This window comes from Lissotriton helveticus, chromosome 8 (genome assembly GCF_964261635.1).
Source record: "Lissotriton helveticus chromosome 8, aLisHel1.1, whole genome shotgun sequence".
NCBI classification, from domain to species: Eukaryota; Metazoa; Chordata; class Amphibia; order Caudata; family Salamandridae; genus Lissotriton; species Lissotriton helveticus.
The window spans coordinates 298,138,723-298,161,867 of record NC_136069.1 but is presented as its reverse complement, the minus strand read 5'-3'; the positions used below and the strand labels follow the sequence as shown (position 1 = coordinate 298,161,867).

The window sequence follows — 23,145 nt, the reverse complement described above, 5'->3', positions numbered from 1 at the left end:
ACAGGCGCTTCCTTGTGGCCACTCCAAAACTTTGGAATCTTTTGCCACTGGCCATCAAAACTGCCCCGAAACTGATGAGCTTCCGCAGGCTCTTAAAAACATGGTTGTTTAACCAGTAAGAGGATGGCTGACTCCACTAGCTCTACAGCGCCGAGACACCCCAGGGTATTTGTTGCGCTATAAAATTATGTAAATAAAATAAATAAATAAATAAATAAATAAATAAATGTGCCTGCTGCACTCCGTAGCTTTTTTAAAAACCAGGGCCCAGTCTCTACTTCTTGTAGCCCCGGAAAAAAGACATGTCAATAAGAGGCAAATTACTTTCGCATCTCTACCCTTTCCCACTTGTGTTCTCAGTTCTCTCACCTCTAAACAATTCCCATTGCATTAGCTCTTCACTGCTCATCGCAATGTTTGTATGTTTCAGTGCATCACACATTGCTGTCTGTGGCAGTCTTGCGCTGCTTCCATGCATTTCTTTCCCATTAGGTTCCAATTTAACCCCGCATTCACTGTTTCTTGAGAGGGACAATGCCTCTACATCGTTGTGATGAAACGGAAGCGTGTCCATTTACACACAACTATGTGGATACCCTTCACTTCAAATGCCTTACAATGCATGCGATGTACCAACTTGCGTAGTAAAGGCTACAGGTTGTAACATCGCATGCGTTAGGACGCATGCAAAGTAATGGTACACGGTGTAACCGCCGCGTACTAATGGATGTTTACCATTGGACCGTAATACAGGGGAGGGCGCACCCTAGGGGAAGCCCCCAGTACAAGTAGTAACTTGTGCATCTGAAAGAGACACATTAGTGATAGATACCTTACCTTAGAATAGATACCCCAGCAATACCAACCCTGGAGGTGGGTCTGTGAACAAGATTACACCAGAAAGTCACGGAGAACAGAACGGCCAAAGAAGCCGTCTCTCCGGACTTGACTGGCAAGGCAGTAATGCTTGGTAAACCTGTGCAGCGAAGCCTACGAAGCTGCCTGACAAATGTCCTGCAAGGGATCGCCACGGCCCAGGGCAGTGGTGGCTGCCGTTGCCCTGGTAGAATGGGCACGCAGCCCCACAGGAGGCTCCTTCTTAGCCAATGAGTAACATGCTTTGATGCACAGAACAACCCACCAATAGATGGTCCGTTTGTGCACGGCCCGACCTTTTTTGGCGCCCACGTAGCCAACAAAGAGCTGGTCATGGAACTGTTATGTGCGCTTCAGATAGAACAAGAAAAACACACAAGATGATGGACGGAATGTGGCACAATAGCAAAACATTCACCCCCAGTCACAGATCTGGGTTTAATCCATCCTTATTTTGCTCACCAAGCCGCCCCAGTTCAGACATGGCCATATGCAAATCAGTCTTGACCCTGTTCCTCATGGGAACAGTCCAGCCCGAACTGCCAAGCCATGTCTTCCCTGGACCGGAATCAAGCATCCTAGGACCGGTTTATGGCTATCAGCGGTCTTCAGCCAGGATAGCTTGACTCCAGTGGCTTACTGAGCACGGGACCCACGTCTGGGCATACCCTTCCCACATAGGGTGAGCAGCAAAACACACAAGATGATGGACGGAATGTTGCAAATAGAAAAACATTCACCCCCAGTCACAGATCTGGGTTTAATCCATCGTTATTTTGCTCACCAAGCCACCCCAGTTCAGACATGGCCATATGCAAATCAGTCTTGACCCTGTTCCTCATGGGAACAGTCCAGCCCGAACTGCCAAGCCATGTCTTCCCTGGACCGTAATCAAGCATCCAAGGACTGGTTTCTGGCTATCAGCCGTCTTCAGCCAGGATAGCTTGAAACCACCTTGTCCGGATGAACAGAAAGGAAAAGAGGTTTGGAAGAATGAGCCTGGAGATCACTCACTCTTCTGGCAGAGGTGATAGTTACCAGGAAAGCAGTCTTGAGAGTGAGAAGACGCAAAGGACAGTTATGAAGGGGCTCGAAAGGAGCGCACATCAGATATGTAAAGGTTCAAGTCCCATTGAGACATAATGAACGGCACAGGAGGAAATGTGTGCGTAATGCCTTTCAGGAAACAGTTAACAACCGGAGACTTAAAAAGAGAAGGCTGATCTGGAAGCCGTAGTAAGGCGGAGATGGCCGAAAGATAACCTTTGATAGTGCCCAGGGCAGAGCCCTGCTGGGCCAAAGAAAGAAGGTACAGAGGGACTTCGGAAAGAGGGGCAGAAAGGGGATCCACAGACTTAGCTGTGCACCATGCCATAAACTTGTTCCCCCTGCAGGCATATACCATCTTAGTGGAGGGACCCCTGGCTGCCAGAATAACATCACAGACTTCGGGAGGAAGATCGAAAGCGGTAAACTGTTGCCGCTCAATGTCCACGCATGGAGATGGAGGCTGGACAGGTTCGGGTGGAGGACCGTCCCCTGCTGCTGCGACAAAAGATCCTCCCGAAGAGGCAGTTGGATCGGAGGATCGATCGGCATGTCGAGTAGCTCGGGATACCAGTATCTTCGTGCCCAATCCGGAGCCACAAGGTTGACTTGGGCCCGGTCACGCCGAATCTTCTTCAGCACTCTGGGCAGAAGTGGTATAGGCGGAAAGGCGTACAACAGACCGTAGCTCCACTCACGATGAAAAGCGTAGCCGAGCGAGTGCCGATTTGGAAATTCCAACGCGCAGAACTAATGACATTGCGCGTTCTCTTAGTTGGCGAATAGATCTAACATAGGCTCTCCCCATCGCTGAAAGAGGCCTTGCGCCACGTCCGAGTTCAGACGCCATTCGTGATCCATCATGCACCGGTGGCTGAGTTCGTCCGCCCTGGCGTTCAGGGAACTAGCCAGGTGTTGAACCTCCAAGGTAATGCCTTTATGTTCCAGCCATGTCCAGAGGCGCAGAGCCTCCTGACATAGGGTCCAGGACCCCACCCTGCCCTATTTGTTGCAATACCACATGGCGGTGGTGTTGTCCGTGAAAACCTGCACCACACTTCCCCGGACAGAGGGAAGGAATGCTTTCAGTGCAAGTTGTATCACTCGAAGCTCCAAAAGGTTGAAATGGAGCCGGGACTCTGCCAGAGACCAGAGGCCTCTGATCTCAGCCTCTCCCAAGTGGCCTCCCCATCCCGAGAGCGACGCATCCGTCACCACTGTGTGCTCCATTTGGGGAAGAGAGGGGGATCTGCCACTGACCCAATCGCGATTTGTGAGCCACCACTGCAATTGTCGTGCAGTGCCCTCCGAGATCTGGACATGATCAGACAGGTTGCCCTGATGCTGTGCCCACTGGAACTTCAGGTCCCACTGCCGAGCCCGCATATGCTATCTGGCATGTTGCACTATCTGCATGTAGGAGGCCATCAGGCCCAGGAGTCGGAGGGTCATCTGGATCGAAACCCGGGACATAGGACGAAAGATTTGAATCATAGCCTGAATATCCCGGACTTGCTGCTCGGGAGGATAAACCCAAAACTGTGTCGAATCCAGTACCTCTCCTATGAAGGGGAGCTTCTGAGAGGGACTCAGGTGTGACTTCGACAGGTTGATGGCGAACCCCTGCAAATGAAGGTCGGCCGTAGTCTGAAGGTGGGTGACAACTGCCTGGGGCGAGCCCGCCTTCAACAACCAGTCGTCGAAGTAGGGGAAGACTGACGCTCCTGACCTGCTAATGTGAGCTGCGACTACCGCCATCACTTTCATGAACACCCGTGGAGCGCTGGTAAGGCCGAAGGGGACCAAGGCAAACTCAAAATGCTCCTGGCCTACCGTGAACCGCAGCCAACACCGGTGGGCCGGCAGGACGGGGATGTGAAAATATGCGTCCTGCAAGTCCAACTCTACCATCCAGTCTCCAGGGTCGAGGGCAGCCAAGACTTGAGCCAGAGTCAACATCTTGAACTTCTCCTTCCGGAAGAAGCGATTGACGTTCCTAAAGATCCAAGATGGGGCGCAAGCCCCTCTTGTCCTTCTTGGCGACCAGAAAGTAGTGGGAATAACCACGTCCTACTTCTGGCCCAGGAACGCGCTCAATGGCCCCCTTGGCCAAGAGGGTCATAACTTCCTGTTGGGGATGCGCAAAGTGATCCCCCGACATGCGGTGGAACTGAGGTGGCATGGCTGGAGGGGAAGACTCGAAGGGGAGGGAGTAACCCCTCCGGAAGTGACAGAACGCCAGTGGGGAAGGTGATGTCGAATCCTGCCGCCCACTGGCATGGGGTGCACCCCAAAGCTCGGACTAGGAATACTTTAAGGTGGATGCTGCTGGACTGACCTGCCCACTGGCCCCCTGTGCCGCAGCAGTTGCCTCCACGCCGAATTTGGTTCCGCCCAGGCTTCTGAACGAGCGGGCAGGGTCACCCCTTTCGTAGCCACGAAAGGTAGACATGGCAGGGCGTGTGGTGGAGAGACCCAAAGACTTGGCTGTAGCCCGAGAGTCCTTGAAATGCTCAAGCGCACTGTCTGCCTTATCGTCAAACAGGTGAGTACAATCAAAAGGCATGTCCATGAGGGAACTCTGGACATCCCACGCAGGGCCACCGTTGTGGAGATTGCTCTTCCTAAAGAATCTGCGGTGTCCAGGCCACACCGAATGGCAAACTTCGCAGCATCCTTTCCCTCCACCACGGCCTGGGAAAGTACAGCCCGAACCTCTTCTGGACACTGGGGCAGCGTCTGCGCCACTGTGTCCCACACAGCATGAGAGTAGCGGCCCAAAAGGCATGCGGTGTTAACTGACCGCAGCCCCAAGCTGGAAGAGGAAAGCAACCTCTTGCCAAACTGCTCAGGCTTTGATTCCTTATCCGGCGGGGCGGTAGGGAACGCACTCTGGAAAGTGGAGGCCTTAATGACCAGGCTCTACGGAGTAGGATGATTTGTCAGAAAGGCTGGGTCACCCGGTGCACGGCGATGACTCCTGCCCACGTTCTTATCCACAGGAACCCTTGTGGTTGGCCTAGACCAGGTGCCCATCAAGACATCCGTCAAGGCCTCATTAAACGGGAGCAGAGGTTCCATAGTACTTGCCACCGGCTGAAGAACCTCAGTAAGGAGGTTGGTCGTGTGAGTGACAGTAGGCAGATGAAGGTCAAGGGCCACAGCTGCTCTAAGGAGCACCATAGTATACGTGGCACCCTCCTCCATTATTGCGGGAGGAGACATAAATCCAGGCTCAGAGGAGAGGTCAAGGCATACTGCATCCTCAGAGTCTTACACCCACTAATGTTCAGACTCGCACTGCCGTGCAAGAGGGTCTTCCGACCCCTCCCAGTCATCCCTCTCCTTCACAGCCCGTGGAGAGGCAGCAGCGGTGGGGGAGGCACAGGGGAAAACAAGTGCTCCAACAGCGCCGGGAACTGCGCCAATCCGGCTCCATGTCCCAAATAGGGTCCCAAGCCGGAGCAAAATTGCCCAGAAATTCGGGTAAGGGCGGAAGTGGACCAAACTGGACCCACGGCGGCGCCGGGGCCGTAGCTGCCGACGGAGGACCCTGAGGTGCCGGGGCCAGAGCTGCCGGCGGAGGACTTTGCGGCGGTGGAGCCGGTGGGAAGCAAGGGCCCTCAAAAGGGACCGGGGGGCCGAAGGCAAGCCGGCGGAAGCCCTAGGCCTGAAAAGGCAGTCCATGGCGGCAAGAAATTCCTACACTTGGGCCGGAGTCGCCGACTGACCCCGATAAGGTTGGTAGGGCCTGTGAGAAAGTGCCATCCTTCTTGCATGGTATGCCCCCACTATTTGCGGAATTGCTGATGTGCTTTTGACTGAGTGAGTGCTGGGCTCCTGCCAATCAGGTACCCAGGGCCTGTGTTCCTTCCCTAAAACTTAAACCCAATTGGCATTTCTGCCCACATGTCGGCCCCTGGTAAATGGTACCCTAGGTACCCAGGGCATTGTGACCAGAGAAGACCCCCAAGGGCTGCAGCACTTATTGTGCCACCCTTAGGGGCACTGTAACCTGAGACACACACACACACTGCCTTTGCAGGCTGAGTGCCTTGGTGCAGAACTAAACAAAGAGTCGACATGGCACAAATCCCTGTGTGCCATGCCCACAAACACACTGCCCTGGCATACATCAGTCACCCCTCTAGCTGGGTGCACTATGCCAGTAGTTTGGGCACAGGTGCATGAGGCCTGTGCCCCTACAGTACCCAGGGCCATTCCTGGGCACAGTAATTGCAGTGATGCCATTAAGAGTATATGGTGCTGGGAGGTTGTCATTACGAACTCCATACCACCATGATGGGTACAATGAAGACTGAGAAGTTGGGTACCAAACTTCTCGGAACATTAAACCTGCACTGATGCCAGTGAGGGATTTAATACCAAATGGACGACAGACGGCACCTTAGAGATGCCCCCTGAAACCTACCCAACTCCCAGTGTCCTGACTGCGTGGCTAACGAGGCTGCCACCACCAGACATGTTTCTGGACCCCTGGGTCAAGACGCTGCCGCACTCGGGGCCTGAAACAATGCACATCCTGGAACGAGGTGCCAAGCCACATTCCCCAGGATGGGAAGGGGAAGCTTCAAAGGCATGCCGCCTTTTTGAGCTTCTCTAGGCCACGTGCTCTACTCAGCAACTGGCCCCCACTGGTTCTGACCCCCACTCTGGCGGGAAAAACAAAGGAAGGAAAGGGGGTGTGCCAGCCTCTGCCAACCCCACTCCTCAGGTGGGAGAGCAAGGTGAAGCACAACTCCATGCTATCCCCGGGGAGCCCTGCCCAATCAGAGCTTGGCTCCTGCCCCCCTCCCACAGGAGAGTGGCAGGATAGGGGGTGTACTCACCCCAGGACAGGGGCCCATTGGTCCCTACCCTTGCCCTACCTATAACGCCCCTGAATTTTGTATTTAGGGGCACCCTGAACCTTCCTTCCTCAGATCCCGATTTTGAAACAAGAAGAAGAACAAGAAACAACAAGACCTGCCTTGCAGCTGCTAACAAGAGGACGACACCCACTGACTTGGCCCCAGCCCTACCAGCCTGTTGAGCCTTGAACCTGCTCCTGCTAAAACCCCGGCATCTCCTGCGGACAGCAACCTCGAAAATCCCGGAGGACCTGCCTACCTGCCATGCTCATGTAAAGACTGGGACTCCCATGAGCAGTGGTTCTGCTCAAACAGTAACAACCCCTGGTGAACCCGGCCCGTGCCTGAGTGGACAAAGACCCTGAGGACGTCCCCCTGGCAACTGTGACCCGGAATCCAGTGCCCAAAGACCCTCCGACGATCCAGACGATGCCTGCAGCCTCACAACAAGGGACCTCTCCAACCGCGACCAGCTGAGGGTAAGATTTCCCGACGTCCAAAGACACCCCTGTACCCCGCGCCCCCCTGTGCCCAGCTCCTGGGTGTCTACCTATCCTCCAAGAACCCAACTTACTTCTCAAAGTGGTGGTCGCACCTGAAGAATCTCTGTCCCCGAGCCTGCAGCCTTGGTTCAACTTCCAAGTCTCCCATTGAATAACATTGGACACGCGAAGGCCCAATAGCACACTGCACCCAGCCGCCCGAGTGCCGCTAGAAGTGCAGAAACTACCCTACTCTACTTCCCCACCTGCTCTATGTAAGTGACCAGGAGCTCAGCTCCCACAGCCGCGTGGTCTGCCTGCTAGCAGCCACCAACCGAAGGACCCCTATCCTCTATAGGATAACATTGGGCCTACTCACTCTGCACCCTGCCCCTGTTCCGCTGAGGGTGTAACAACTGTACTTACCTGACCCTGGGAAACCCCTGAGTCTACCCCCAGAACCTTAACTCTGCCAGCCGAGTACTTACCCAAAGACCGATAACTTCATTTTCTCCATAGGGTAACATTGGCTGGGTTTCACTCAGAATTTCTTCTAAGTGTGGAGTTTTGCAAGTTTAAAATATTCACTAAAAATCACCTTATCAACCAATTCCGAATTACTCACCTGTTATCCATAGGAATCCATTGTCTGGTTTTTACCAGAAAAACTTCGAAGAGCCCATTTCTCAAACTTACAAATATTCCTTAAACATCGCCTGTATAACAAAAACGATTTCTTTCACTGTTTACAGGAAATGCACCAGGGCTGAACCCAGGATACAGCCCTGAGTGAAGAAAAACTATTGTAAAGTAATTTTATTGCATTTACTTGAAAACGTCCATTGAGCTCAATGATAAATTGTGTTTAAACTTGTGTTCCATATTGCAACAACTAGCTATTGCATTTAAAAGTCAACTGCTATTTGAAAGTATTCAATTGCAACATCTCATTCTGAGAAAGTATTTAGGATACCTACTTTGGTTCTAAAATAAAGTATCTATATATTTTTATATACAAAACAATTGGCCTACAGTTCAGTTCTTGAGTGCGTGAGACCATTTGCTGACTGAGTGTGTACAACAAATGCTTTACACTGTCCTCCGATACTGCCTTACTGCTCGACCAAGCTACCACTTTAGAGAGTAAGGTTATATCTAACTTTAGCCTCTGCCATACCTCTGGGGACTGTGGACTCTGTGCATAATGTACCTTACTTTGGTCCAGTATATACAGAGCCACTTTCTTACAGACTCCTGGGCTCCAACGGAGCTGTAGCGGATGAAACCCTAGCCCCCTCGTCCGGGTCCAGAGACCGACAGGGGGACGTCGGAGAGCGAAAACGCTTCTTTGACTTTTTCTTGTGACGTCTCTTACCCGATTCAGAGGGTGAAGACTTATACCCCGAGGAGCGATGGTGATGGCTCCGCGGGTGGTCACTTGAGCGGCCCCTGGACCTCGAACGGCGCGGAGATGACTGCCTGGCTTCTAGCAGCTTTCGGGACCGCTCCCGCAAAGCCTTTGGAGCCATGGCCAGACAGTCGGAACATGACCGTGAGTCATGGTCGGGCTCCAGACAGTAGAGACAAACGCCGTGGGGGTCGGGCACCAACATCGTACGGCAACAGACCCCGCAGGATTTAAATCCAGGCATCCCTACGTGGCACCAGTAGTCGAGTACTCAAAAGAAGTAGAGACAAAAGTCCCAAAACAGTTTGGCAAAAAGTGACTAGGGTACGTGCTCGAACGGGATCTGCGCTTGCTGGCGCGGACAAAGAAACAACTGACGTCAGTGCGCATGGGTGGCGCCTAAGTAGTCTCCGTGACGTCATCTCGGCGCTTACAACGCCAGCGACGGACGTGGAGCCCCACGACGCCACCTACCGATGCGTAGGGGTACTGCTGACGAAAAACTTTTCGGATCCAGTCTGACGCCTGGGAATATTCGAAGGTAAGGAATCTAAGGTAAGGAACCTATCCCTAACGTGTCTCTTTCAGATGTTTGGGTAGGATTCCAACATATTTGATAACAAACATGACCGCTTTTGGTGCAGCCAATATATAGTTAGACATCTCGTAATTGACTTGATGTCCACTATATGTATTAAATGGCTGAACGCACTTAGAAAGCCTGAAGAATTGACTCTGGGGTTTGTAGGGGTGCCATGCTCATGAAGGGCACCCCCACACTTGTAACCAAGCACCCTACCCTCAGGACTGAATGGCCTGCCATTAGAGTGACTTTTATTTGAAGTGTAGTGACCTCAGATATAAAGGAAACATATCTGTGGTGAGGGGCGCAAGCACCCACTCGCACAGGCTGCAATGGCAGGCTAGTCACAGTTTGAGTTGTCTCTCATGGGTGGCATAATACATGCTGCACCCCAAGGGAGACCCCTGGTGTATCTATGCCCTGGGTACCTTAGAACCATATACATTGGACTTACAAGGGTACCCAAGTAGTCAATTGTGGAGGTAACAAGGTACTTACCATTGTCAATTTGTCAATCATACTCCCGTGCAAAATGAGGGTCAGAACCGGTGCGAGCCAGTTGCTGGGGGCACAGCAAAAAGCATGAACAGGTCACGAAGATGGCAGGCCTATGAACCTTCCCCTTCGTGAACGCAGCCCATCCTGGGAGAGGAGGCATGACGCCTCTGCCCAGGATGGCCTTTCTTTCTGCACCCAGAGAGTGGAGGCATTCTACCCAGGGTCCAGAAACCTGTCTGGTGGCAGCAAATGGCGGACAGCCATTCAGTACCCACACCAGGGCTAGTCGTTTCAGGGGCCATCTCCAAGATGTACTCAGAGTGCCCTCTGAGTGCATTTTGCATTAAATCACATATTGGCATCAGTGTTGGTTTAATGTGCTGAGAAATTTGCTACCAGATTTTAGTAAAGCAATTATGGAGCTGTGGCGTTCGTAATGACCAACCAGACCATATACTCTTAATGGCTTTACTGCACTTACAATGTCTACGAATGGAATTCAACAATGTAGGGGTACAGTGCTCTAGCAACTGTATCCTCACCTGTGGTCTAGGACACTTTGCTAGATGGGTTTTTACCTAGGCCACAGGCAGTGGATTGCAGGCCAAATCCACGAGTCTGCACCCAACGCCACGAAGAGGTCTCCCCAGTGATCCTGACCTCTGGTGATCCCTGACCTACCTAAAAGCCTCTCAACAATGACTGCAGCCTCTATCTAAAGAGTCCACCCGACAGCAACCAGAGCCGGTAAGAAAAACCAGACACCAAAAGACACCCCTGCACCCAATGCCCCGAGGCCTTCGGTGGCGCAAGAAACGGTGTCCCCGCATCCCTCGACAAAACAAATTACCTCTCCATCTAGTAGTCATCTCCAGAGGATCTTCCTGCCCGCGCCTGCAGTGTTTGTTCTGACAGGAGCTTCCCTATTGAAACCAACAGTGCTCCAGATGTTGATCCAGCACCCAGCACCCCTGTGCTGTTGTGGGTGCAGCTTGTGTGCTATCTTGGATCCACCTCTGCCCTGAGCTAACTTCTAGGAGCTTTCCTCCCTTAACCTTGTGGCCTGCTCATAAGCATACACCAACCAACTGCCCCCCTACCCCATAGGCTAACAGTGGGCCTCCACACTCTGGACCCGGAGTCCCTTGTGTCGCTGAGGGTTCTTTTTGGAGTGCATCCTTGACCCTGGGGGGAACCCTTGTTCTAATCCTAGAAACTCAACCCTCAAGACCATTTACTTACCTGAAAAACGTTAACCCTATTTTTCCCGATAGGATTGCAGTGGCTGTTTTCCTCTGCAAAACATTTTAAGGGTGTATGAAAACCTAAGAAACTGTTTTGAGAGAAGGAAAATGCTACTTACCAATATGCATCTGTTCTTGGCATGTAGAGCTGCAGATTCTCACACTGTGCATAGATCGCCATCTGGTGTTGGACCCGGATGTTTCTACTTGTGATATTGGAAAAGTCTTTAGAAGTCACAAGATTGGCGACTCCTCCTTTGGTCCATAGTGCCCATGGGCATCGGCTCCATCTTCAGGTTATTTTTTCACCAGCAGGGAAATGGAGTTTTGTGACAAACAGAGAAGATGCCCATGTATGCTGTATCCAAGTAAGATGATACTGGAACAGATAAAGGTAGCCGAGGGGTAGGTGGGCGTGTGTGGATCTGCAGCTCTAAATGCCAAGAACAGATGCATACTGGTAAGTACCATTTTCCGTTCCAGGCATATGAGCTGCAGATCACACACTGTGCATTGATTGCATAACAGTACCCCTTCTTTAGCGGTGACCACCAGTATCTGTTGCAGTTGTTTGAATTAGTATTTTGAGTACATCCTGGCCCACAGTAGCTTGTTGTTTTGCTTGCACATCTATACAATAGTGCTTTGTAAATGTGTGCGGTGTAGACCATGTGGCTGCTTTGCAGAAATCATCTACGGGAATGTTCCCAAAAAATGCCATTGAAGCCCCTATCTTACGGGTAGAGTGGGCTTTAGGGGGAATAGATAATGTAAGTTTTGCTTTATGATAGCAAATTTGTATGCATTTGACAATCCACCTTGCAATTCCAGACTTTGATATGGGATTGCCTTTATGTGGTGGTGAGAAGGACACAAAAGGTTTGCGAAAAGGTTTTGTTCTGTCAATGTAATAAAGGAGTGCTTTTTTGATGTCTAGAGTATGAAGAGATCTTTCTGCGACGGTTTGTGGTTGCGAAAAAAATATTGGCAACTCCACAGACTGAGATGAAAGGGAGAAATAACCTTATGGACGCATTTTGGATTTGTTCTGGGAACTACTTTTATTTATTTCTTTATTGGTTTATAGAGCGCGAACCAGACCCGTGAGGGTATCCGAGCGCTTTACAGTAGTATCGGATGGGATAACAGGACAAAAAGGGGGGGGGGGGGAGTAGAAGGGATAGGGAACACAGACAGATACAGTACATGGCAAGACAAACAATCATAATATCCGACTAACTATTTGGATAGGAACAAAATGATACAATAAGTTAGAAAAGCAGTCTCAGCACTCTGGAAGATTGTTCGGAAGGGCAGGGTGGGTAACAAAAGGAGAGGGGCCCCTTAGGAAAGTTTTGGTCTCCTTTTTAAAGTGCGCTAGAGACGGTATTCTTCTGATGGCAGGTGGGAGTGAGTTCCATATTCTTGGTGCGGCTCCGGAGAAAGCCCGATTGTACGTTCTTTTTTTCTTGAAGCGTGCAGGTTGGAGTAAAAGGGCTCTGGCGGACAGGGAGTTTCTAGCTCTGCCAGATAAAACAAGTTTCTGTGCGATAAAAGCAAGGGACTTGGAGTAGAGAACTTTGTGGGTGATGCAAGCCAGCTTAAATTGGATTCTGGCCTTAAGCGGAAGCCAGTTCAGAGCTTTAATGTGGGGTGAGATATGGTTGAACTTCTTAGAGCCAGTTAAAAGTCTGGCAGCGGCGTTGAGGCAGGCTTTCAAGGGTGCCAGAGAGGTCTTAGGTAGGCCAGCGAGGGTGAAGCAACCATATTCTAGCCTGGAGATAACTAGAGCCTGAATTACCGATTTTAGATCTGGGGGGGGGTCGAGGAAAGGTTTCAGGTTTCTTAGGTAGTTCAAATGAAATCTGGCAGATTTTGGCCATCGTGTTGATATGTCCCGCATGTTGTAAAAATGGTTCTTGAATAGTTAGTGCCTGTAGCTCACTGACTCTAAGGGAAGTAATGGCCACAAGGAAAGCGACTTTCCATGTAAGAAATTGTAACTCGCATTTGTGCAGAGGTTCGAATGGAGGGCCCATTAGTATTGTGAGAGCAATGTTTAAATTCCACACAGGGGATGGTGGTACCCTGGGAGGAATTATTCTTTTGAGGCCTTCCATAAACGCTTTAATGGCAGGTACTCTGAATAGCAACAAATGTCATCTGGTTTGTAAGTAGGCTACTATGGCTGCGAGGTGTTACCTAATAGATGTGTATGCTAGATTACACCTTTGGAGAAGTAGTAGATAAACTATGATGTGTTGAATAGATGCATCTAAAGGATTGATGGTGTTGTTACAGTATATCACAAATCTTTTCCACTTGACTGCATAGCAAGCTCTAGTGGTGGGGCGTCTAGCTTCTCCGATGATGTTCATACAGTCAGGGGGAAGGTTAAGGTAGTCAAACTAAGACCTCAGGAGACAGATCGCAAGGTTGAGCTGTGCTGGGTCAGGGTGTCTGATCTCTCCATGGTTCTGGGTTAAGAAGCGTGGGGAGAGATGTAGTTTTTGGTGCAGGACTACAGATAGGTCCAGTAATGTGGTGTAGCAAGGTTGTCTGGCTCATACAGGAGCAACTAGGATGAGTCAATGGGTATTGCTGCAGTTTGCGCACCAACAGTGGAATGAGTGGGAGAGGCGACTTAAAGCGTACGCAAATTTACCTGACCAACTCATCCATATCTCATTGCCTTTGGACAATGGGTGTGGCTATGTGGCAGCAAAGCTTGGGCATTTGGTGTTTTCCTGTGTGGCCAAGAGATCTATCTGTCATACAATCAGTGTACACACTGATTGTATGACTTGGCTTTTATGAGCCAGTCGTCCAAGTATGGGAAGACGTGAATTTGCGGTCTTCTTAGGTGAGCCGCAACTACTGCCAGACATTTGGTGAAGACTCTGGGTGCTGTGGTGACTCCAAACGGGAGTACTTTGAATTGGTAATGCTGACCGTCCACTAAAAACCTCAAATATTTCCTGTGAGAGATGTAAACGGGAATATGGAAGTAGGCGTCCTTGAGGTCTAGGGTGACAAGGAAATCACCTTGTGTGAGAAGAGGAAGGACCTGTTGAAGTGTGACTATGTGAAAATGGTCTGACTGTATGTAAAGGTTTAGGGGGCTGAGGTCCAAGATGGGTCTCAGAGATCCGTCCTTTTTTGGTATAAGGAAGTACAGGGAGTAAACTCCTGTGTTTTGTTGGTGCAGGGGAACTGGTTCTATTGCATATTTTTGTAGGAGGGAAAGTACCTCTTGCTTTAGCAGCGATAAATGTTCTGTTGACAATGGACGCTATCTGGATAGTATGTTTGGGTGGCAGAAGTGAGTTCTAGACAATAACCAGATTGACCGATTTGTCTGACCCACCTGTCGGTAGTGATGTTGTTTCAGACAGATAGGAATTGTAGCAATCTTCCCCCGACCAGAGTGGAATGGTGCGGGGGGAGTGGAGCAAAGTCGTTGGGGTGGAGGTGGAGTGAGTATTGTTGGTTTTGCCTCTACCCTTGTTATTATTGCCTCTGTAGCCTCCTCTGTGATAACCTCTGGTAAATGAGGTCTGGGTGGGAGTTTTGTAGGCCGTGGAGCGGTTGTCAAAGGAACAGCCTCTGGAGGTGCCTTTGTAAGAGGAGCAGCGAAAAGAACGTCTGGGAGCTTGCGATTGCAAGGCTCCCATTGATTTAGCCGTGTCGGTGTCTTTTTTCATCTTTTCTACAGATTAGTCTACGGCAGGTCAAAATATGTGGTTTTGATCAAACGGCTGGTTAAGTATGGTAGTTTGGGCTTCTGGTTTAAATGCGTAGCCATGCATGTCTACGTAGTAGGACACTTGTGTTAATGGCTCGGGAGGCGGTGTCTGCCACATCTAGCGTGCAACGAATGGAGGTGTTTGTTATCAGTTTACCCTCTTGATTGTGGTCATTGGCTTTGGTCTTGTATTTGTCAGGAAGGTGTTGCAATAGGCTCTCTAGCTCGTCAGTGTGCCCTATCGTATCTAGCCAGCAATGCTTGTGTGTTTGCGGTTCGCCATATGTTGACTGCTTGTGACGCTTTACGTCTAACAGAAGCGTCCAAGAGTTTTGATTCCTTGTCGGGAGGCAAAGAATCGCCTGACGTTTGTGAGTTGGCCCTCTTTCTGGCATAGGAGACCACTAAGGAATCCAATTGTATTTGTCCCTTGATGTAAACAGGGTCTGCGAGGGCAGATTTATATTTTTTCTCTATTCTGGGGTTAATAACCCTAGCCCTAACATGATCTTTGAAAACCTCAGGTGCGTATTTAATTACTCCTTTTAACATAGATAGAACAGAAGTGGACCTTTGAGATGTATCGAATGTGTCCATTAAGAAATCCTCCTAGACAGGTTCTGTATGTAGATCTACCCCATGGTATTGTGCAGCTCTGTGAACGAGCTGGTTGAAACCCATGGTGTCCTCTGGAGGTGAAGGTCTAGAGGAATGGATTTTATCTTGTGGTACATCAGGGACATCTGGTGTACTATAATCGTTCCATGGGTCCTGGGTGTAAGGTTGCCTAGGATCCTCTAGTGGTTCATCGTCTGCACCCTCCCCCTCGTCGTCAGAGGTGTCATCAACATCCTGTGGTGGAGGAGAGGGTGAAGGGAGTGGAGATGGAGTAGGGGAGTGTTGGGGAGGTGGAGGAGGAGGTGGAGAAGGGAGTCTGAGAGGAGATGTTGCAATGTCTCTTCTTTCGTGGAGACGGAGCAGGTAGAGGCATGTCCATTGGTCTCTTTCTGGAACTGAGAGTCAGTTGACCTATTTTGGGGTCTTTTAGAAGAGTTTTTTTGGGTGGGATCCGGTCGAAAAAGCTCTTCTGGTGTAGGCTGCTCTTTTGGTGTCGGTGTTTTCGGTTCCAAAGGTTTACGTGGCACCAAATCCGGAGTGGATTTGGGTTCTTTTGGCTTAGAAGCGTGAGGTTTTTTTAGTCTCTGAAGGAGCCCACAGAACTGGTTATTTTTTCGGCTCCAAGGGTTTTTTCGGTGCTGAAGTTTGAGAGTCCGTTCTCTTTGGAACTGGTTACAATTTCTTATTCGGAGTCGAGGGGTCAGTCTCAGTAGGTTTCGTGCCGAGTGCATGGATGTAGAGCTAGTGGCCGGCAAGGAGGAGGACGACAGCTTCTTTTTGGGTGCCGGGGTTTTGGTTTCGGCCAGGCTGACTCAACCCCAAGTGGCCTGAAGGCTCATTTGTCAACTTCTTTGGACCCGAAGGCGGGGCGTGAGAAGTATTGTCCCGGTGTGCACCTAGGCCCGAAAGTGAAAGTGTGACCAAAGCCTTTGGTACTTACGACATGCTGCCCTGGAGTGATGTCTTCGACGTCGGAGTTATCGGCTTCAGAGGCGCCGACGAGGCCTTCTTCGATCCGCTCCTGCTCTGGTACATCGACACCCTCCTGGAAGATGTCGTCGGGAATGGATGTGGACTAGCGAGCCATGCTTCTTCGAGCTCGACGATCCCGAATCGTTTTCTTGGAGCGGAAAGAGGCACAAGCTGGACAGTCTCTGGCCTCGTGCGCCGGTGAAAGGCAGAGGTTACACACCTCATGAAGATCTGTGTGTGGAAACTTCGATCCACATAGAGGACACTTTTTAAAGGGAGTCCTTTCCATGAGCCAGATGTAATGGCGTAGGTAGGACTGAAGGCCTTCGTCAAGGACCGGAATCGAAGACTTCGAGCTTGAAAAGATGCGTGTCGACTAGGGATCGCGATCAAAACAATACTGGAGAAAAGGGTGAAGGATTGCGCGTCGAAAGTTGGATCGGTAACGGCACCGAACTGGAGCCAGATAAACACATCCGAGCCCGATGGCGGAAAAAAAACTATCTGAAGATGGAGCCGATGCCCATCCGAACTGTGTACCAAAGGAGGAGTCACCTATCTTGTGACTTCTAAAGACTTTTCCAATACAACAAGAAGTGCAAACATCCGGGCCCAACACCAGATGGCGATCTATGCACAGTGTGTGATCTGCAGCTCATATGCCTCGAACACTGTTACTTAATTTTTATCGAGGAAATGGCCCCGTGTGATATCTAGGCATATCATGGTGAAATACAATAAAGAAATATTTTTGATACAATTAGTCAGGAGTTCAGTCTTTGCGTGTGTGACATAATTTCTTGCCTGATTGTGTACAATAGATGCTTAACACTACCCTCTAATAAAGCTTTACTGCTCATCCATACTACCACAAATAAAGAGTAAGGCATTGGACTCTGAGCAGACTATACCTTACTTGGGTATAGAATATATAGAACCAGCTTCCTACACTATTTCAAAGCCATTATATTGCAGAAAAAACACAACTGACGATACTGAGATACAATTTTACTCAAGTGGTCACATAGAAGGTATTAAAAAAAACACAAGTAAGCACCCCAAAAACACAGAAATATCAGAGACGCAAACTGAAGACTTGGCAGCTATAGGCAAGTACACAAACTACCTGTTCATGTTTTGAGATTCTAGAGGAGGTAGAGTGGCAGTGACCTACAATTTTAGGTGTTTTGCAGAAAGCCATTGAATCCCCTATTTTTCTGGTAGAGTGGGCTTTAGGGGGTAAAGATATTGTATGTTTTGCTTTTTGATGCAAATTTGTATGCATTTGACAATCCACCTTGCAATTGCAGCTTTTGATATAGGATTGCCTTTAGGTTGTGGTGAAAAGGATACAAAAAGTTGTTGAGTTTTACGAAAAGGTTTTGTTCCGTCAATATAATAAAGGAGTGCTCTTTTCACGTCTAGGGTATGAAGAGCTCTTTCTGCGACTGTTTGTGGTTGCGAGAAGAATATTGGCAACTCTACAGACGGATTAAGATGAAAGGGAGAAATAACTTTAGGAAGAACTTCTGGGTTTGTCCTGAGAACCACGTTATTATGATGGAGTTGTAAAAATGGTTCTTAAATAGTAAGTGCTTGCAGTTCACCAACTCTTCTAAGGGAGGTGACGGCCACTAGGAAAGCAACTTTCCATGTGAGAAATTGCAATTCGCATTTATGCAGGGGGTCGAATGGAGAACCCATTAGTCTTGTGAGCACAATATTTAAGTTCCATACAGGTGAGGGTGGTACCCTGGGTGGAATTATTCTTTTGAGTCCTTCCATAAAAGCTTTGATGGCAGGTACTCTGAATAGTGACAAATGTTGTCGGTTTTGTAAATAGGCTGCTATAGCAGCAAGGTGTAACCTAATAGATGTGTATGCTAGGTTAGACCTTTGGAGATGTAGTAGGTAACCTATGATGTGTTGGATTGACACATCTAAGGGGTTAATGATGTTATTGTTGCAGTATATAACAAATCGTTTCCACTTGGCTGCATAGCAAGCTCTAGTGGCGGGGCGTCTAGCATCCTTGATGCAATCAGGGGGAAGGTAAAGGTAACCAAACTCTAGGACTTCAGGAGCCAGAACGCTAGGTTGAGCTGTGCTGGATCTGGGTGTCTGATCTCTCCATGGCTCTGGGTTAGGATATGTGGAGAGAGGTGTAGGTTTTGGTGCGGGACTACAGATAGTTCCAGTAATGTGGTGTACCATGGTTGTCTGGCCCATGTTGGAGCAACTAGGATGAGGGTCAGTGAGTGTTGCTGCAGTTTGTGCACCACCAGTGGAATGAGTCGGAGAGGCGGAAAAGCGTACGCAAATCTGCCTGACCAATTCATCCATATTGCATTGGACAATGGGTGTGGATACCGGGCAGCGAAGCGTGGGCATTTTGCTTTTTTGTGTGTGGCGAAGAGATCTATCTCTGGGTGCCCCCACAACTGGAAAAATGGTTGAGAACTTGCGGATGATGTTCCCACTCGTGAGTCTGTTGCGTTCCAAGACTTAACAGAACTGCTATAGTGTTCTGGAACATGTTGGGCTAGGAGAAACATGTTTTGAGGAATAGCCCATCTCCACATGCTTTGTGCTAGTTTGGAGAGTTGCAGAGAGTGTGTTCCGCCCTGTTTTTGTATGTAATACAATGCTGTCATATTGTCCGTGCGGGCTAGGACAGCTTTGCCCAGAATGTGTTTCTGGAACGACTTCAGTGCTAGGAATATGGCTAGTGGTACAAAAGGGGGTGGTGATGGACGGAGCATCTGAACCAATCAAACACTCACACACAGTCAAAAGATCTGGGTTTGATCCATCACCGTTCTTTAGCCCACTCTGCCACCCCAGTTCAGACATGGCTATATGCAAATCAGTCTGACCCTGTGCCTCATGGGAACACTCCAGCCCGAACTGCCATACCATGCCTTCCCTGGACCGGAAACAAGCTTCCGAGGACCGGTTTCTGGCATTCCAGCCGTCTTCAGCCCGGCTTGCTTGAATCCAGTGGCAAAGTGAGCAAGGGACTCACGTCTGAGCATACCCTGCCACACTTATGGCGGCCAAAGCGGTACAAAAAGGAGTGGTGATGGACGGAGCATCTGAACCAATCAAACATGGCTAGTAACTCTAGATGATTGATGTGGAGCAATTTTTGTTGGGGTGTCCACGTGTCCTGCATGGTATGATGCAAAAGATGAGCTCCCCATCCGGAGAGCGATGCGTCCGCTGTTAGTACAATCTGTGGAACTGGCTCTTAAACGGTTGCACCTTGGAAAGGTTTTTGGTGTTCCACCAATGCAGAGAGCGATGCGTGCAACCGTCGACCAATACCAGATCTGTAAGTTGACCTTGAGCATTGTTCCACTGATCTTCTAGACATTCCTGTAGGGGGCGCATCTGAAGTCTTGCATGAGGTACTATGAATATGCAAGATGCCATCATCCCTATGAGTTGCATGAACACTCGAGCTGGAAGAAAGTGTTGCGGCTGAAACCTTGTGACTAGGCTTTGTATGCTTGCTATCCTGGTTGGACTGGGATATGCACGTGCCTTTGAGGTATTTATTGTACCCCGAGGTATTATTGTATGTGGGACCGTTGTCGGTGAGACTTTGGGTGGTTTATGGTAAACCCAAAGTCGTGCAGCAGTTGGATTGTGGCTTAAGTGTGGTGTACACACTGATTGTATGACTTGGCTTTTATGAGTCAGTCATCTAGTTAGGGGTAGACATGAATATGCTGCCTTCTTAGATGAGCCGCCACAACTGCTAGGCACTTGGTGAAGACTCTGGGTGCTGTGGCGACTCTGAATGGGAGAACCTTGAATTGATAATGCTGACCGTCCACTACAAACCGGAGGTATTTCATGTGAGAGGTGTGGATTTGAATATGAAAGTAGGCGTCCTTGAGATCTAGAGTGGCAAGGAAATCACCTTGTGCGAGTAAAGGAAGGACCTGTTGAAGTGTGACCATGTGAAAGTGGTCTGATTTTAAGTACAGGTTTAAAGGTCTGAGATCCAGAGGGGTCTCAGAGAGCTGTCCTTCTTTGGAATGAGGCAGTAAAGGGACTAAACCCCTGTGTTTTGCTAAAGCAGGGGTACCGGTTCTATTGCATGTTTTTGCAGGAGAGAGATGACCTCCTGATATAACAGTGATAAGTGTTCTAGTGACATTGGGTGCTGTCTGGGTGGTAAGTTTGTGGGGGTAAAAATTAGTTCTAGACAGTAACCTGTTTGAATTTTTTGTCTTACCCACCTGTCTGTGGTGATGTTGCTCCAGACAGGAAGGAACTGTCGTATTCTTCCCCGACAGGAGTGGAATGGCCTGGGGGGAGCGGAGGGAAGTCATTGGGTAGGGGTTGAGGCAGATCGGGTGTTGTTGGTCTTGCCTCTACCTTTATTGTTGTTGCCTCTGTAGCCTTCTCTTTGGTAACCTTTGGTGAATGTAGAGTGGGTGGGAGTCTTGTAAGAGGTGGAAGGGGTGTCAGAGGAGTAGCCTTTGGAGGTGCCTTTGTAGAAAGAACGACAAAAAGAGCGTCTGGGAGCTTGCGATTGCAAGGCTCCCATAGATTTGGCTGTATCTGTGTCTTTTTTCATTTTTTAAAGTGATGAATCTACATTAGGTCCAAATAAGTGTTCCTGATCAAATGGCTGGTTTAAAATGGAAGTTTGTACTTCCGGTTTAAAACCTGAAATGCATAGCCAAGCATGTCTACGCAGAAGTACACTTGTGTTGACGGCTCTGGAGGCTGTATCTGCTGCGTCCAGAGCGCAACAAATGGAGGTGTCAGTGATGATCTTTCCCTCTTGTGTGAGGTCATTGGCCCTGTTCTTATATTTATCTGGTAGGTGCTGCGATAGGGTCTCAAGTTAATCGTAATGTGCCCTATCGTACCTGGCTAACAAAGCTTGAGTGTTGGCGAAACGCCATATGTTAGCTGCTTGTGACACTGTTCTTTTGCCAGAGACGTCTAATTGGACTGTTTATCGAGGTGGAGCGTCTCTGGATGTCTGAGAGTTGGCCCTCTTCCTAGCATTGGAAACTACTAGTGAATCTAAAGGTACTGGTCCTTTAACATAAGCTGGGTTCCCAGGGGCAGCTTTATACTTATTCTCAATCCTGGGGTTAATAACTCTTGCTCTTGAAGGGTCTTTAAACACGGCAGGTGCATGCTTGATGACCCCTTTTAGCATGGGTAAAATAGAAGTGGTCCTTTGTTAGGTATCAAAAGTGATCATTAGGATATACTCTTCCACTGGGTCTGTGTGTAAACTAACCCCATGGTATTGGGCAGCTCTGTGAAGTAGCTGATTAAAACCTGTTGTGTCCTCAGGAGGGGAAGGCCTAGAGGGGTAGATATCCTCCTTTGGAACATTAGTGACGTCTGGAGTGTTGTAGTTGTCCTGAGGATCAGGAGAAGAAAGTGGACTATGGTCCCCTAATGGCTCCTCATCCGCACCCTCCCCTTCATCAGAAGTGTCATCATCGTTCCCTGGTGGAGGAGATGGTGTAGGAGAACGGTGTGGTGGGGGAGGTGGGGGAGATAGTGGAGGAGGTGGTGGAGAAGGGACCCTGAGGGGAGATGTGGCAATGTCCCTCTTTTTAGGCGGTGGAGCCGGTGCATGCATATCCAATGGTCTCTTCTTCGAACTTAGGGTGAGCTGACCAGTTTTAGGATCTTTTAGAAGACTTTTTTGTCAAGGGTCTGATGTAAAAATCTCTTCTGATGGAAGCTGATCTTTCGTCACCAACTTTTTCGGTTCAGTAGACTTTGGTACCGACTCCGGACTGGTTTTGTGGTCTTTTGGCTTGGACCCGTGATGTTTTACAGTCTGTGGCTGTTTGTGGAACCGGTTGTTTTCTTGGTTCCGAGGTCTTTTTCGGCTCCGAAGGACGTGGATCCGAACTTTTAGGGAGCGGCTTTTTGCTCGGCTCCGAGTGTTTTTTCGGAGTGGATGGGGCCGTGCTTGTAGATATAGGTGCCAAGTGCTTGGATGTGGAGGCAGCGACCGGCACGGAGGAGGAGGGCGGCTTCTTTTTCGGTGCCGGTGACCGGGTTTCGGTACCGGCGGCAGACTCACTCGAGCCAGAGTCACCTGAAGGCTTAACAGGCTTCTTTGCCGAGCCCGGAAGTGGGGCATGGGAAGCAGTCTCTCGGTGTGCACCTGGGCCAGACTGTGTAGGTGTGACTGAAGCCTTTTTGGATGGTGTGTGGAGGGAGTGAGGGTCGACGTCTTTACTTACGACCCGCTGCGCAGGAGTGATCTCTTTGACCTCGGAGTCCTCTAATTCGGAGCCGCTGCCGAGGGGTTCTTGGATTCGCTCCTGTTCGGGTACATCGACACCCTTCTGGAAGATGCCGTCGGGAATGGATGTTGACGAGCGAGCCATTTCCCTTCGAGCCAGACGATCCCAAATGGTCTTCTTGGAGCGGAAAGAGGCGCAAGCAGCACAGTCTCTAGCCTTGTGCTCCGGTGAGAGGCAGAGGTTACACACCTCATGCAGATCGGTGTGGGGAAACATCAAACCACATTGAGGACACTTTTTGAGTCCTCTTCATGAGCCAGATGCCAAGGCCCAAGTCGACGATCGGATCGAGAATGTCGACGTTGGAGAGATGCGCGACGACTTGGATTCGCGATTGAAAACAATACCATAGAAATGGTGAAGGATAGTGCATCGAAAGTAGAATCGGTAACGGGTCCAAACTGGAGAGCGAGAAACACATCCGAGCCCGATGCCCATGCGAACTATAGTCCAAAGGAGGAGTCACCTATCTCGTGACTTCCAAAGACTTTTCCAGGCC

General features: G+C 49.6%; 1 protein-coding gene across 1 annotated transcript in view; it reads right to left on the bottom strand.

Moving 5' to 3' along the window:
- RNF17 (ring finger protein 17) overlaps positions 1 to 23,145 on the bottom strand; it is a 3,010,943-nt gene that overhangs the window by 2,323,286 nt on the left and 664,512 nt on the right. The window lies entirely within an intron of this gene.